The sequence below is a fragment of the Pundamilia nyererei genome, unplaced genomic scaffold (genome assembly GCF_000239375.1).
Source record: "Pundamilia nyererei isolate P.nyererei 1_Seehausen unplaced genomic scaffold, PunNye1.0 scaffold00136, whole genome shotgun sequence".
In the NCBI taxonomy this organism is placed as follows: Eukaryota; Metazoa; Chordata; class Actinopteri; order Cichliformes; family Cichlidae; genus Pundamilia; species Pundamilia nyererei.
The window spans coordinates 756,221-772,995 of record NW_005187537.1 but is presented as its reverse complement, the minus strand read 5'-3'; the positions used below and the strand labels follow the sequence as shown (position 1 = coordinate 772,995).

The window sequence follows — 16,775 nt, the reverse complement described above, 5'->3', positions numbered from 1 at the left end:
ATGGACAAAATGACATCAAGTGTCTTTTATTGGCTTTGGGCCATGTAACTCAAACCACTTGTTGGGGGGAAAGGGTGTGGGTGTGTTTGGGGTGTGAGTGGTTTTCACATCTGTTTGGCAATGGCCGCTGTCTATCACTCCCTAATGGGAAAAGCACGCTTGTTAGATACTAATGACCTCATTGGCTTGTAAAGATACAAGGTGTGCGCAAGGAGTGAATTCCCAGGAGAGAAACATCACCATGTCTGTTGTATTTGTATGTACTGTGGAGCTACCTATAAACCACTACCAAACACAACCAAAGCACGAGGTAATACAGCAGCCATTATCATTAGCCAAAATTGTTGTGAATGATTCTTTTATTACAAACTGACAGACTGTTTAGTAACTTGTGAATCGAACTGAGGGTTCATCGCTGTCTAAGGCAAACAGTTGTCTTCATAACAAGATGATTAAGATGGCCAAAACCACAGCTTCTTTGCAATGTGCAACCAATTCTAATATTTGAACACCCAGCATTTACATTCAAAGTGACACCACAAAGGCACGCAATTAGTCAAATTCGATGAAGTTACTCTTCTAATATTATTGTATTACAGACAGGAAGTAATAGAAATAAAAGGGTTTTTTGATAAGCAAAAGAAATGCTTCTTGATGGACAGGCTAGTATTGCCAGTTGGCAGGGTGCTGAGACAAAATATAAACTAACTTGCATAACTGTCTAGGGATGGATAGTATTTTGTTAGCAGTCATACTGAAGAATAAGACCTACACCATGTTTGCTGCAAAACGATCTTCATCAGGTCAAGGTCCAACACAAGACATGTGTTCAGACTTGTAAGCATTAGAAGTTATTAGAGTTATTATGAGATTAATGTGGGGACTTGTTTGGAGTCTGAGACAGAGAAAGGAGGACATTCTGACCCCCAAAAAAAGAAGATTCAATTACATGAAAGTAATATATACATATGGTCTGACACTTTTGTTCTGTTTGCACCATATGTCCGTACACTTCATGTAAAGGAAAAACTTTAAAGCTTTTTACATGAAAATATGTATATTGTTGCTTTTATACTGTAGGATATAAAACTGCATTTTTACCATGTAACATATTTTACACTTCATAAACTGTTTCCTTTTTCGGCCAATGCAGGGCAGTTAAGCAAAGGGTGTGACAGTTTCACTACCAAAGATTTCTGTCGCTGTCACCTACATAGAGGGTTGTTGTAAAGCTTCCGCCTCTTATCTGGTTAGCCATCTCGTCTCACACACCTCTGCTGATGCTGTAATTAAGCACTGAATGCTCTGTAGTTGTAGAGAAACAAAACTCCTCCACATACATAGGCTGGAATGAATGAGAGACTAGCCCAGGGCTTTACTGCCCTGAATCATCAAAGAGCTTGAACCTAAAATATTTTCAGGAGTCCTTTAAACAACACACCTGCTTAGGATTCAGACACAGTGGCTATCTTCACAAGTTTTTAACAAATGCTTCTTTTAACACCTTCACCATCATATTCAAAAATTATACCACTGGCAAAGGGCAACAATGTGTTGGGGCATAATGGACATCTGCTACATTCCAGTTCAAAAAGGGTATCTTTGATCCCAGGCAGTGTGATGAATGAGGGTTATGAAGACCAGATCCCAAGCGGGCAGCAATGCAAACACACAGTATTCCAGACTCCCTTTCACTGCTAGAATAATCACCATAATCACAGCAATCATCTTCCACTCTCAAACTATATCCACACACATTACTTATGCTTCACTTAAACTGGAGGTTCTTCAGCTGAACGTGCAGAGCCAGATTAAACAGTTACTGAATCACCATCTTGCATAACAACTTTTATAGGTAATTATACATTTATAATATCAGATGCTGGGAAAAGACAGAAAATGTTTATAAAAATGCTACTACGTAATGTGCAGACCATACCGACTACATAAGCCATTTGTTATTTTGCAATTCAAATCTAATCACTTATAACTGCACTAATTAAATATAATTGACTGAATGATGGAATAACATTTTAGAAATGTATGTATTATTTTCATAATAATTCTCGGATAATACCTGAACCAATACTTTGCCAGTGAGTTCAAGCCAGAGAAAAAAATCCTACAGGTCTCTTAAGATGATAAAATCATCATATTTTCAGGTTTAAAAAAAAATGATACATTATGAAATTAGAAGATAAAAATTTGAAGATTAGAAGACAAAAGTGCACAATTGCTAATTTAGCACAGTATAAAATACTAAAATGTTTCAAGGTTTTAAATTTACATTCAAGGAGACCTTTTATGGGTTTTTTTCATATCTATTATATTCTTCTGGAATGTCATGGAATAACTTTAGTCACAAAAACCAAAACCTATATATGTTATGTTGGCTCTCTACACAGGAACTCAGTTCTTTCTGTCTAAAACAGGCAGTTTTAGCTTTAAATCTTGTGGTCACTACTTAACGTGAAAAGATCTAACACTGCTATTTAGCAAACCTAAAATAAGCCCCTCAAATGTCTGTTTGGTAGATATTGTTCTCAGTGCCTGCTTATTGTGTGACATATAGGTCAAAAGCTGTATATACTTGTGCAACATAGGATGGAATCACTGCAAAGTCCTTTTCTACAGCTTGCACTTGCATGTCTGCAGCTTTAATCATGGACCTCTACCTTCAAAGCAAAGCAAACAGTCCAACTTCTGTGTCAGACTGACTCAAAATCACAATGAGGATCATCAGTGGTGATGAAAGCTGAGGTTTTTTTGACATTCATAGGTTTGTGCACTGAGAATTTGTTACTCACGATCAGCATCTAAGCATGCAGTTGTACTGGTATCTGATGGAAGAGATTTGCTGCAAATCACCTCAACAATGGTGCGTGTTATTGTACAAAACTGTCCTTTACCACAAAATTTAATTTAAGTTGAAGGATCAGAGTTTTAACACCGTGGAGGAGATCCAGCACGTTGCAGATCAACACAGTTCTTGATCTAAAAACAAGCAGCAGTCCTGGAAGCGATCGTGCCATTCACGTGGCCATAATGGAGATAGCAGTGAATTTTATAAAAGGTGAGAGTTTGCTTTTTATGACTAACGTGGATAACATAAACCTTCGATCGCACCTTGTTCGAATAACATTAAATGTCTGGTTTGGAAATGCATGATAAGACGTCAGTTCTACAGCAAGCTTTAAAATGACATCATCATCAGATTTCTCCAGCAAAACAACCTTCAGTCCCATGAGATTTTTACAGCACCTAGTATGACAGAGATGATATTCCTGCCAGATTTTCAAGGAAATAAACACAGAAACATTTTCCAACTAATCACCTTAACAAATCACATCATCAAAAGTCCTCTCAAACCATCCTCTCAACAGTCTTGTGCTCTGGCTAAGTTTCATGATGTTGTCTGCTGAGAACCTAATGCTATAACAAATTGAGCCTATTCTTCATCTGAAAACATTTTTTACTCCATTTGCTTTCCATCTACACAAGGACTTATTGGCAGAGGCTAGAATGCAAGTGAGATTTTGATTTGTTTTATTATTATGTTTTGGTCAATTAGTCTGTTGAGATGTTTGCGGTTTAGAAAAATGACATTCTTCTTTAGTGCTCTAACACTTGTGGCGGTACTTTTAACCGATGCAAAAACCATATTGTATGCTAAAACATTTGAATTCAATCACACATATTTTTCCAGTTTTACAAATAAATACCATTTCATTTACACCCAGTGTAGGAAACCTCAAAAATACATTGCTGTGTCAAAATATTACTGCAAGTTCATCCATCAGAATAAACATTTTTAGCATTAGTGATTTGATTTGCACCATTTACCAGAATATCCTTTAGAAAGCAGTCCAAGTAATGTCTGCTCACCAGTATTGCTGATGTACTGAATTTATTTTAGGATTTACTTTTTCCCCTCAAATCTTGATCCTAGATTATTTAACCATTAGAAACAGTGTATGACATTAACCCCATGAGGGACCAGTGGCAGAGTCATGCTAAGAAGTAGTTAAAACAAATAATTAATACATAATTAGGATTTTATAAGCATTGTTTTTTTGTACCTGCTTACAGTTGACAGTAATATGCTCTGTACATTTTTCAGATCCTAAACATATTTTTAGTAACATAATTACATTTATATTATAAAACACAAACGGAAATATGACTGAACTATAACTGTATGATAAAATCGAAATCTTTACCAAGTGTGTAGAAGGACTATGCTTGTACATGCCATGCAGTTTAGACAGCTTACAGTGTCTTTTTCAACGTTTCAGTAAAGGTTGCCAGTAAAGAGAAGATGCTCAACATCTGGTGGGACTAAGATGTTTACATTAGAACTTCAAAAATGTTTCATGTTGGGGGATAAGAAAATCAGGAGAGATTTTAGAAGATAAAAAGGCAATGTGTCTTGTAATATCTTCAGTATTTACTCTTAAACGCTGGAGACAGCTATCCTTCATTTGCTTAAAACAAAAACAAACATCTAACATCACCTGAATCCGCTGGATCATTTTTAACATAAATATGCACTGAGACGTTGGCTTAAAATTTTTACCGCTGACACAAGTTAGACTAAAAGCAATCAATTTTTGATATTTCTATAATTAACGTGTACTTATTTTGTATACACATACATATGATGAGTGAAAAATTTAAACTCAAAAGATGCCAGTTGCTTAACATTATAGCAGAATCAGCTACGGCTTTGCTTCAGTGTTGAGATTCTAATGTTGCGATGAATGCACAGGAGTCTTGGCTCAGTTCTGTTCCCATGTCTCTTCTAGACCTACAGTAAAGGAGTTTGAAGGCAGCAGACTTCAGCAGGGGTAGCCTAAGTAATGCAGAGCCAGGCTATTAGTGTTGTGAGTAGGGCATGCTGGCTCAATCAAACCCTGGGTTCCCTACTCTGCCAGCGGACAGACCAGGCCAAGCCAAACATCTGCTCCTGGTTAGAGGTGTCGGCTCCTGCCATTCACAGCAAAAGTTCAAAACCTCAGGGAAAGATTTCACTTGGCCTCTTCTTGCCTGGGCCACTGCAAGCAGTCCTGTACTCTCCCTAAGGGAATGCAGGTCTGAGGAACGTACCACGAAAATTCAATTCCAGTTTTCCTTTCCGTGCTTCGCTCCTTTGACCGAGGCAAATTTCATTACACACTTATGGACTTATAAAATTCCTTTAATAACAAAGCGCATTGTCCCACAGACCAGGGTTCCTTTAAAGCCAAATCGCACCAGAGCAAAAGGGCTTTGAGGCCAACCATCTATAAGAACTGAGATGCTTTAATGCATGAAACACACTCTACTCCAATTTTTTCCCCATCCTTTTCTTTCTATTTTCCTTCTATTTCTTTACAACACATAAACAGTTGTATAATATGGTTAAGACATAAAATAAATAAGTTAAGTGGGTTGCACTGCTTAAGTGATGAAAGGCCATAAAATATCTTACATATTTCCTCTGTCATCTTGTAACAATCAATCAGCTGGCATCTAATAAAATCTCCAAATAAAAACCCAAAGCACCAAATTACTGGATACTTAAGCCAATTAACAAAAACAGAAACAAAGAGAGACTCTGGAAAATGAGAAAGAAAACAATTTGGTCACACATCTAACATTATGCCTCTATTACTCTTCTAATGAGCCAAAAAACTTTACGGAGGTGACTGATTTTAAGTTGAAGCCAAACAGCTATCTGTTGTTGGTCTCAGTAAAAGTAGATTACCATCCTAACATTCAAGCATAAACTGGCTTCCATATGTGTCCGTCCAAGTTCCTAATGTTTTTTTTTTCTTTTTGTTTTTTTAGAGATTTACAAACAAACAAAATACAGGCTCTGATAGTGATGTGGGTTCTGACTTTAAGACTTAGACTCAAGGCTCTATCTGATCAAAACACACAGCCCACCGTGCTTCTCTCACTTCAGTTTACAACATTTTTCAAATGTAAACAAAAACCCACACTGTAATCCATTACTCCCTAAAGCTGCTCAGTGATCAGAATCTTTCACAATAAACAGAAATGAAAACAAGCAACAAAAAAAGGGAAAAAGGGGGGAAAAAATACAAAGAGACGATTCCCCTGTGAAGTCGGTTTCCTTGTAAGACTTTTTAGCATTTTCCTGCAACTCTGGATTATGTTGTTTGAGCACTGGATTTGTTTTTGTTTTTTGGGATAAAGTCTATGAATCGTTGCTGTGGAAGGTAGCTGGGCACCTGCAGTTTTAATCTTTCTAGAGGACACGATACTCAGCTTCTGTCTGGATTTTCATTATAGAGATCTGAAGGAAGGAAACAACTAATGTTGTTTATAGGTAACTATATCGACACAGAGCATGATTTGACATACTTGAGCCACTTTCTTTGTAAGTTAGAGATGTACTTGATGCATACTCATGTTATATATCTACAGACTGTATTTAAAAGATGGATATGTCTCAGGGTCTGAAAAGTGAAGCAAATGTGCTTTAAACCTGCAGCATTACTAAAGGACGTGGCGTGCACTCGTACTGTTAAAAAACGTAAGTCGAATTCATCAGAAGTCCAAGAAAAATGACCCCATTAGTTACTTAGGGCCAGATTTACTGAGGAATTAGTGTATTTCAAATGCAAAAAAAAGACATGCTTTCTTTTACGTTAAATATTAGCAAAATTAGCAGTAAACTGCATGTTGCAAGCATTAATAAATCAGTTTTCAATACTGATTTATTATTTGCATGTTCCCACCTCCTTCATTCAATGTTGTTACTGTGTTATCTTTCTATTTAAAAAAAACAAACCAAAAAAAACCCCCCATCAAACCCAGTTTATGCTGGTACAATTTAGTTTAAAGCCTTCTTCAGTACAGCATGATTTTTTTTTCTTTTTAATTAGACCTTTTAGACAAAAATGGGGTCTGATTTGATTAGTGGATGTGCTATAATAGACAAATCTCCATCTTACTGCTAATCCTGGACTTGTCAGTCCATATTTCAAAATGTTCAAGTTGGTGTTTCAGAACAGTATTTTTACCAGCCACCAGGTGAAGTTATCCATATTATACATACAGTTTATGGTTGGTTGCACATCAGAACTTCAAGATAATAGATGTGTGAAAAGATAACTCCCAGACTGAATAATGCATGTATGTCATGCATGTCCTGACCTTTTTAATGCAGAAATATTGCTTTAAGAACAGCAGGATTTACATAGTTCAGAGGCAGCTGTTAACAATGAACTGATATGACTCTGTAACAAATCAATGAGTCCCAGTAAAGTAGCAGGTATATTTGAGGATGTTGCCTCAACACAGTAATTCTTTCTTTGAATTCTCACACTGAGGTACAAATTTATAATGGAGGAATTGCATTATACTGCTGTTTGTCATTTGAGTTATGTGTTGGAAAACAACTTACAATTTACTGAGCCAATACTGAAGCCACTTAAAAAAAATCTGGCATCAATCTTCACTTTGTTACATCACTTGAATTATTTATTAAATATATGAGATCATTTTGGGATATGTGGGTCAGTGAGTAGATGGAAGAGGACAATAATATATATTGTTAAGTAATGGGTTTCATAATCAAGAATATTATGCATTTTTTCATTTGTTTTGTTTTGTTTTGTTTTTTGTTTTGTTTTACAAATAACAGGGTCTTCAGACGTCACCTCAAAAACAATATATTTACACATAAAAATTTAGCTTCTTTACACATCCCTCTAAGGCACCTAGATGTCCTCTTTTTATGCCCAGGTCAAAGGTCATGGACAGCCAGCAGCAAGGCCCCTGAAGCAGATAGAACTTGCCCTTTATTTCCTAACCACTTCAACAAGGAGACACATACTTTCTCAATTATGGTGTTTCCCCTCCTTTCTTAGTGATAACAAGTTTTTTTTAATAGTTTTCTAAAGGCAACTGTGATTTCTTTTAAGCTATGAAAATAGAAGTACATCAGAAACAATATAATATGGTATTTTTATAAACATGCCAAAAAAAATCATTATAAAAATTGACTGTCCTGATTTCCATCCATCAGTGGTAACAAGAAATTGACACAAGCTAGTGGGTTGTGAAAGATTTTTGGAAACACCCTAGTTATTAAAGATGTTTTTGGAAGGGTGCTTTGAAGAGGTTATTTGTGCTCTGAGGCTGTTGGGAAATCTAACACTTGTGAAGCTACTGATCCCTGAACATTTACAGGTTTGCTCAACCTTGAAGGCACAGTTTACACCACAGGTGTTGGCTTGTGCGATGGATCTTAAGTGCTGGGCCTGGCTGAGATGGTAAAAGATTGTTCTAGAGAAAAAGTGGAGGTCTCACATGAGTTGAAATGTTTTATTCATCTTCAAGTTTTGCTCTCTTTTTGCTCTTTATACTTCCATTTTGATCAGTCTGTTGGTTCACTTCTCACTCTATTCATTCCCCATTTCCCCCCCCCTTCTCTTATTCTTCACTCATGCTCTTGTTTTCTCATTTTGAGAGTTGAGGGCTGTGCTGTGAATCTCCAACTCAGCAGGACACCATGGAGTGATAGATGGCCTCTGACAAGGTCCAACACAATCCAACATATGCTCCAAATGAAAAAAAAGGAACAGAATTAAACAGGGTTCACAAGTGGCCAAAGAAAAACATGCCAAACATGTATGAAAGCAACGTTTTTTGGGGGGGGATGGGGTTTAGTGCACGATGACACAATAAGTTGAATATCCCCAGTGTTAAAGTATGAACACAAAGTATGAACCAAAGAGAGGAAAGAAACAATTTATCCAACAGGAATAATGTGAATGATTATGGTTAGAAAACATTGGGTGCAAATCACATTAAACTAGAGGAAGAACGTCACTCTGAAAAGGTGGTAAGTAGTCTCATCCATATTCTGCAACTGTGCATATATATTATATATCTAAAGTTACATTTACCACTGCAACTAAGTATTACAGAAACGTTAAGCAGAATGTAGGAGGAAAAAAAATAATATTAAAATTATTCAGGTAAAACATATGAAAATATTTTATTTTAATTTCTTAATATAAAAATGTAATATAAAAGAACAGTGTTTATGTACTCATGCTAAAATTGACTCAACTCCTTAGATACGTACTGATGACGGCTCAGCCCCGCAAAACTGTATTCTCTCGCTACAAGAAATAGCAGACACTTTCCTGGAGCACACACACGCATGTAGCAATGTTGCCAACATTTGTGCGATGCTAATGAGTGTGTTAAATTCCAGGGTAAGTAGTTGAGAGAAGAAACATTAGCGTAACATTCTTAAACACCAATTCAAATCACCTCTCTAAACAGCAGTTACAGCTTTTTAGCCCCTTACCAGACCCTATTTCCAGTGCAAACTGTACACACAATGAATACATATGGACAGGCACACACACAAACACACACACAGGGTAATCTCATAAATAACGGATGACAGCCTAAGAGTCAAATTAAGGAAATAAAATGTGTCTCACTGGTAATGAAGGAGGCATGTTTTCTGCCTCGGGATAACAACTTCATCTGGACCCATACACACACTTACAGTCTGTATAAACACACACACACGGAGACCTAGACACACATATATTCAAGAGGTACCAGCATTCCAGCAACAGAGCCATCCCACTGGTACAAGCTTGCTCAAAGCAGTCAAGAACACAGTGCCATGATTTGAAATTTGACACAAAACGTATGTTTTCTAGAGCTCTGAAGAAAAATGTGGAGGTTGGATGTCATGCCAAACAATCACGGGAGAGGAAGGACTGCTTTCAAACATTTCCCATGCATCAGGCTATTAAAATGACATTCGTTTGCAGGTTGCTGGCACTTGTCTCGGGGCATATTGCAAACACATGGAATTACATGTTATGTCCATCCATGATTTAAACACTGGGTATTCTTTCGATCAAGGAAAAACAGACACTTCTGGATCTGTGTAGGCCATGTGGAAAGAGTAAGGAAAAAAAGTAGGCTATATGGCAATCAAACGTTTGTCACGCTGAGATTACATCACTGGTGATAATTGTAAACTGACATGTAAGAATGAGAAAAAAGCACTTTATAAATTCAGCCAAACACACATAAAAAAAAGGTCACACAAATTCACATGTAGTCATGTTCTGACTGAACTCCTTTGTCTATAGATAGTTCACTACTTTGAGTTATGCTGTAAATGGCTCTGTGTGTGAAACTGGTTGCAGTGACGTGCCGCAGGGTTTAAGTCTGGATCCAAATCTTTTCAGTGTGCACATGAACATGAATAATCTAATGATGCAAGTTATTTAGAGAATGGTTGTTATTACAGATACACTTAAAATGAACATGACTTTAAACACATCTGCGCTAAGATGATACACATGGTGACCGAGAGGACAAATGCAATGAAGTAAATCCCTGAAAGCCACAAAATATATATGAAAAAAACTACAAAGAAGGTTATGGTTCTGAACAAAAACCCAAAAGAAAAGAGCATGTCTTGTTTCAAAAGATATAAAAGCAGATGGGATACATTTTAAGCCAATAGGTAAACTAAAGTGCAGAAAATTTGCTCAAGGTGTGCAAGTAATGAAGACATTAATAATTTTACTACTCACTTTAAATTTATTGTGTGTTTTTTTGACACATGGATCCCTTTTGTAACTATAAATCCTGTTTTTGTTAACTGGTTTTCAGGCAGGTCATTGTCAGACAAATATTGACTTTTGTAGTCTACAAATCAAGTGTGTGCCCAGATTTCAGCGTGTGGATACCAACAGTACTGTCCCCAGTCTGGTTCTAATGCGCTTTCATAAGTGTGTGTATTGCATCTAATGTAATACTGCAAAAAAAAAGCAAAAAAAAAAAAAAAAAGCTACTATGTAAAACCTAAGACCGGAAAACAATTCTGAATTTCAAACAGAATTTAGCGCTAATTTGGAAAAGCTTATTTTGGGTATTATCATAATAGGCTTTGTCCAGTTTGCAGTTACTGCTTGAATTGGCAGAACACAAAACAGTCCAATTTAAATATTTCTTCTTTGCAATAAATGAAAAGTTTAAAAATGCAAAAGAATTTAATTAAAATTTGTGAAATTACTATTGCAAAACCTCTTCAACACAAACTCCATATAAGACAGCAGTAATTTTGCTTCACCTAAGTGTGAGTGCAGTTTGAAGGCAGAAAAATACTTAAAACTCACACTTCACGTATCTGTGAAAAGAAATGCTATGCTTCTGACTCCCTTAAGCTATTGGCAGGACAACACAGCAGGGTTCTAGCATCGCTTCTTTTAATAGTACAATAAAGTAAACAGTTGGGCAATACGTTGCATGAAAAAATATGCACACAACCTTTAATGTTTTTTCAACTACCTCCACTCTGTCCAAGAACCGCAATAGCTGCTCATATCTAATAATATCATTATGGATATATACAAATCAAAGCAGATTATATTCACTCTCCTGCTGACATGGCAACTGGCTGCACTGTAGTGTTACCGTGTGAAACTTGGCAGGGGAAACTCTCATAAATCTGTATTCAGCAGTGAGCTAAAGATGGTCCGGGTACTGAAGCAGCTGCAACACCAAAAACCAAATCCATTACAGTTCACGCAAAGTGTGAACATACTAACTGAGGCAATTTTAAACAAAAAGATAAGGAAGCCGTTGGAGAAACACTTCTGGTCACTCACGAAAGAGTTTAAAGCATACGATTAAGAAGAGGAGTGATAAAGGTCTGGGAGAAGATGGTGAGCAGAACAAATACAAAGAATAGAGCATGTTTCCCAGTGCTGCGAGAAAATGTGTTTTGATTTTTTAAAAAGAGAAAGTTATAACTAGAGGCTATAGACAGCTGTGCCAGTTTGTTTTGATGAAAACATTTTCAAGCCATTCACAGATGTTCAGTGAATTCCCCGTTCTGTTCCTAATGTTTGTCTTTCCAGATTTTTAACATATTCCTGTATGTTAGTGTCTCATTACGCTTTCTGTCAAGAATTTCATTTCAGTTTTCACAGTTGTACTGCACACAGGATAGGAGTTTTTCGCACAAAAAATCCGATTTGATATCTGAGCTGGGGTGAAATATTTCAATATGTGTTTACACATTTGATGTGCAGTTTTACATCAAGTGTGTACACAAAAGTACAGCTGGTTTCACAAGCTAGAGTGCAGCAGTGTGTACAGTATTAATGAAAACAGTCAAACGTAATAATCAAAGTTTGCATGTCCAGCCCTGTTCATATTTTTTAGCAGGCTTAGAAAGGCTATCCACTAACTCTGTGGAACATTTGAGATATGCATACAGTGAAATTCTCCTCTATTCTCCCATATGTTGCAACTCAGAATCTGAACACTGACTAAGTCACTGAAACATACAGTCGTTGACAAAAAACCCTTCAGTTTTACATGTAGACTTCATGTTTAGGTAGAATTGTACACACGCCAAACAAACTACGTGGCCAAGATTTCATTTAAGCACAATGACCTTTATCAAGTGCACAAGAACATTTGTTGCAAAGAATACATTACATAAACATTAACATATTTCACTTTTCTGTCATTCTTCTCATGTTTCCTGGGGAGCTATGCATCTTTCTGTTAGCGGTTTCTAGCCTTGACTGTGCCAACTTACAGAGAGAGGCTCATGGTATTAGTGTCTGATCTACTCTCAGTAATGTTTGCGTATACCTAACAACTGATTAAATCCCGTAAACATTCATGTCACTTAATACTGCGAGTGTGAGATCAGACTAAGAAACAGAGAAAGAGTAGAGGCTAAATTGTGACGTCAGGCTCCAAACCATCTGCTAGATCATGAAGCCAACATTTGACTCATCTTACATTAAAATAATATTCTTAAGTGTGTCATCTCAAACCAAAATTTGATCAAGTGAAGTGGTCATCTTTGTCTCACTATACTCAATTAAAATAAATTCATCTCTATGTACCATCACATAATGACTCCTCTTTGCAATAGTTTGTGCATGGGACACTACTAATTTAAAGTCCTAATAATTTTACTCCTTCTGCAGTGATCTTCATTCTTGGCTTCTCCAACAAGCAACAGCTGGCTTTAGCAAGGACCACAAAACTGCCAGTTATCTTGGAGTTTGACATCTTGCCTTTATGAGGAAATCAACTGCTAATCAACTGCCATATTTCATCAAGATACTTCCTCCCCCAATGATGTAACTATTCATGGATGTAAACATAAAATAACCAACCAAATAATACTATTACCTCAGTGTCTGGGTAGGGCTGCATTGAATATGACAAATATTGATTTTATGCAGTTTTTGCAAAAGGTATAAGAAATCATATCATAATATTCATATTCAGTATTGCCTAAAGACAGACTCTGCTTTTTAAATTTTAACAGCAAAGGACAGTGCAGCTTTTTGTATCTCTGTCACCATAATTTCTTTCACTGTGTACTTATACAGAAACTTTTGATGCATGCATTAAGTTATTCAATATATATATATATATATATATATATACACATTAGTGTAGGCACAATACAGTTTCTTCCCATTGGTGCAGCTGTTTTCAGCTAGAACTATAAAAACACTGATTAGATGAGTTCTTTTTGTATTTAATGTCAAAGAAAACATTTCAAGATCATTGATACTTTTAAAGTAAAGTAGAAAACTGCTTTTCCATTCACTCTCCTGCAAGCAGCTGCAGACCTCATTACTGACAATGTCCTCCTCTTCACTCTTGCCTCTCAGATTTCTCTGTTTTTGGAAGATTTTCTTCTGGTTCCTATTCACAAATACTGATCTTCCAGTTTTATATGACAAGAATAACACAGTATAGGAATTCCTAAATTGAATTGTGTCTATCCTTTGAGTATTCAATACATGAACGAGGTTTTCAATGTCCCAAGTTGAACGGACTGGTCGCTTCATTCAGTGTAAAACATGCCTATCCTCATGTGAAATCAGAATAGCTAAACTAACAGTAAATATAAGAGAGGTGTTGTGTTATGAAGAAAAGGAAACTGATAGAGTTAGAGAAGAAAAAGTAAAGAAAAAAAAGAGAAAAAGGTCCAGGAAGTGATCCTTGATGGAGGAATATTCTCCTGCAGAGAGACATGAAATGACGCTCGCCATGACCTTGTCTAAGGTCATGGTAATTTCTCAACTTCATACCCCAGCTGAATGTGTGTGCGCATGTAAACTCAGAGTGGCCCCATTACTGATAGCTCTAACAAGCCTAGGCCAAAGGTCAGACAGTGGTGAGTGGAAAAGGATGGAGAGAGACTGTTAAAGGTCTTTAAAACACCACCTGCCTTTACACACACACACACACACCACAAGCACACACACCCACCCACACAAACACACACACACAGATCTTGACTAATTGTTACCAGACCATATTTAAACACATCCTTAGTGCCTCTGAACCCCTGTTTCTCTCCAGCACAGAGATGAGGTTTCTGCACAGATTGGACTTTACACACAAACATGTTCACACTTTCAGGACTTTTTCAGTGTCATCAGCGTGCATTCTGGTGACTTATTTCTCAACTAATGGTTGCTCAGTTCCACATTTTTTGTTTTTGCACCTTTAAAAGAAACCAATAGCCTCACCAATTTCCTTAATAGATTCAAATAATTGCTTTTAGCTTAGCCTGTGTTTGGAAAAATTATATGTTTTTGTGAAAAGACTTTCGCTAAATTAAGTGCAGTCTGATAAGAAATGTGGCACCTGCGTAAAACTAGCATTACCCTATGGGTCTCCAAACTGAGGTTTTACCATTTAAAAGGACATGATTCTCCATGAGTCCCAAACACTTAAAATGTCTCAAATCTAGGAAAATAACAATTAGTTCATATTCACAAAAGGTTATATGTATCAATATTTTAAGATTATACTTCATCAACTTGCTTCAGCAAATTTAAAAACAGTTTAAAAACAGTATTTACAGGATAAAATAACATATCTTTTAGTCATAGAGACAAGCTATTGCCTCTCCTCTATGCTGCAGCTGCTGCTGCTAACATCCTCTTTGTGACAGGAAGCAGCAGGGTTTATGGGAAATGTGGTCTTAATTTTGAGCAACATTAGCACTATACTACATGCAAGACTGGGACTAGGTGTCCTGATCATGTTTTTTTTAAGATTATGGCTATTTCTTTTTCAAGAAACAGCAACTCAGACAATATCAGAATGATAATGCAAATGATGTCAATGCATCACAACAACATTGTGTGTATAATAAGTATTTGTTGAGATTTGAACTGCAGAACTGGATACTCCAACACTATTTTCTGCTGATCTTACAGTTTCGCACAGTAGTCATGTTATATGCTTTTCTGAAATTATACAAGTTGCATGTCTCAACAAGCTTGGCCATAACATCCACATTACTAGTTGCTCGTACTGTGTCTTTAAATTTGTATTCATATGAGCACCATATGAGAACAATGCAAGAAAATATAATTACGTAATTGCTACCAGCGTGTTTGATCAACAATAGATCTGGCTGTTAAAAAAAAAAGACAAAGAAACAAACCCCCCAAAAAACTTCAAACTCTCATGCACAGTAGATGTCCAAAAATGCTGGAACTCTGTGTAAAATCTTCAGTTCCTGCAGTGATACAATGAAATACTGCAAGGCCATGGGGTTTTTTTGCACAGTCAACAGATCAGTATTAATGATAGGGTGCTACAGTAAATAACTCCTGACCTGAACTTGTGAACTGACCCCACACCCGAGCAGGTACAAATTCTTCTTCTGTGTATTTGCCTACTGTGATAAATGCGATATGTCTGTGTTTTCACTGTTGCACTTGAGACTATTTGAAAATATGCAGCTGATGTATGGTCTTCATATCTGCCTCTATCACTCACACAGCAACACACAGAGGGTCTGTCCCAGGGAAGCAGTACAGTCTGAATACATGAAAAATACTCTGTAGACCAACTCATGCAAGGCTTTTTTGTTCTCTGCATGTTATGACCAAAAGTATTAGTGGCACATTCAACGGGGTTCAATTAACGTATATTTGGATTCTTTACATAATTTATCAATGACTTTAAGATTTGCATGGCCAAATATTTTTAATGTCTCCAGACAGAGAACACGTGGTCATGTACATCACTGTATCTAATGATTCCCTTCAACTCAGGTCCCTGCTAATTCCCAAGTCCAACATTACTTTTCCAAAAGAACTTACAGGTTTTGAAACTCTTTTTTGGGTGGTTCAGATTTTGGTATAAAAATCCCGCCAACCCAAAACACAATTCCAACCCACTGACTTTTCAACATGCTAACGAAGATAAAAAGGGCGTGTATAAGACTTAACCTTCCTAGTAATCAACTACAATTTTATTTTGAATCCAAAGTCCTCTGAAACCAAACAAACAGCATGAATTAATTATTGCTGACAGATGCAGCCAATTTATTACCAAGTCCAAGTCTGTGGACTTTTCTGAGCAGTACAATACTTTTAAAACATAAATCCAATATTTTACTTTTGCCTCTGTTACTATCCTCTCCTGCAGCTTCTTATTTCCATCCCAATCAATCACAAAGGAAAACAGATAAGAAATGCAGCCCACCCAACATCAAGACGTCAGAGTTCCTTCTGCGGTCAGGTTGAGTTAACTGTAACCAGCGAAAATGTCAGTGCTCTGTTTACTTGCCTGCTGCTGCACCCCTATATCCATCCTTACATTCCTCCTTTACAAATTACATTTGTCATTCTGAAAGCTGATGGTTTACACTGGTGTGCTTTGAACCTCATGTGAGTGCACATGCATGTGTATGAACAAACTGCAGACAATAC

General features: G+C 36.7%; 1 protein-coding gene across 1 annotated transcript in view; it reads right to left on the bottom strand.

Moving 5' to 3' along the window:
• The window catches only part of hpse2 (heparanase 2), a 48,953-nt gene that overhangs the window by 28,573 nt on the left and 3,605 nt on the right, over window positions 1–16,775 (bottom strand). The gene's annotated exons all lie outside the window — the stretch shown is intronic.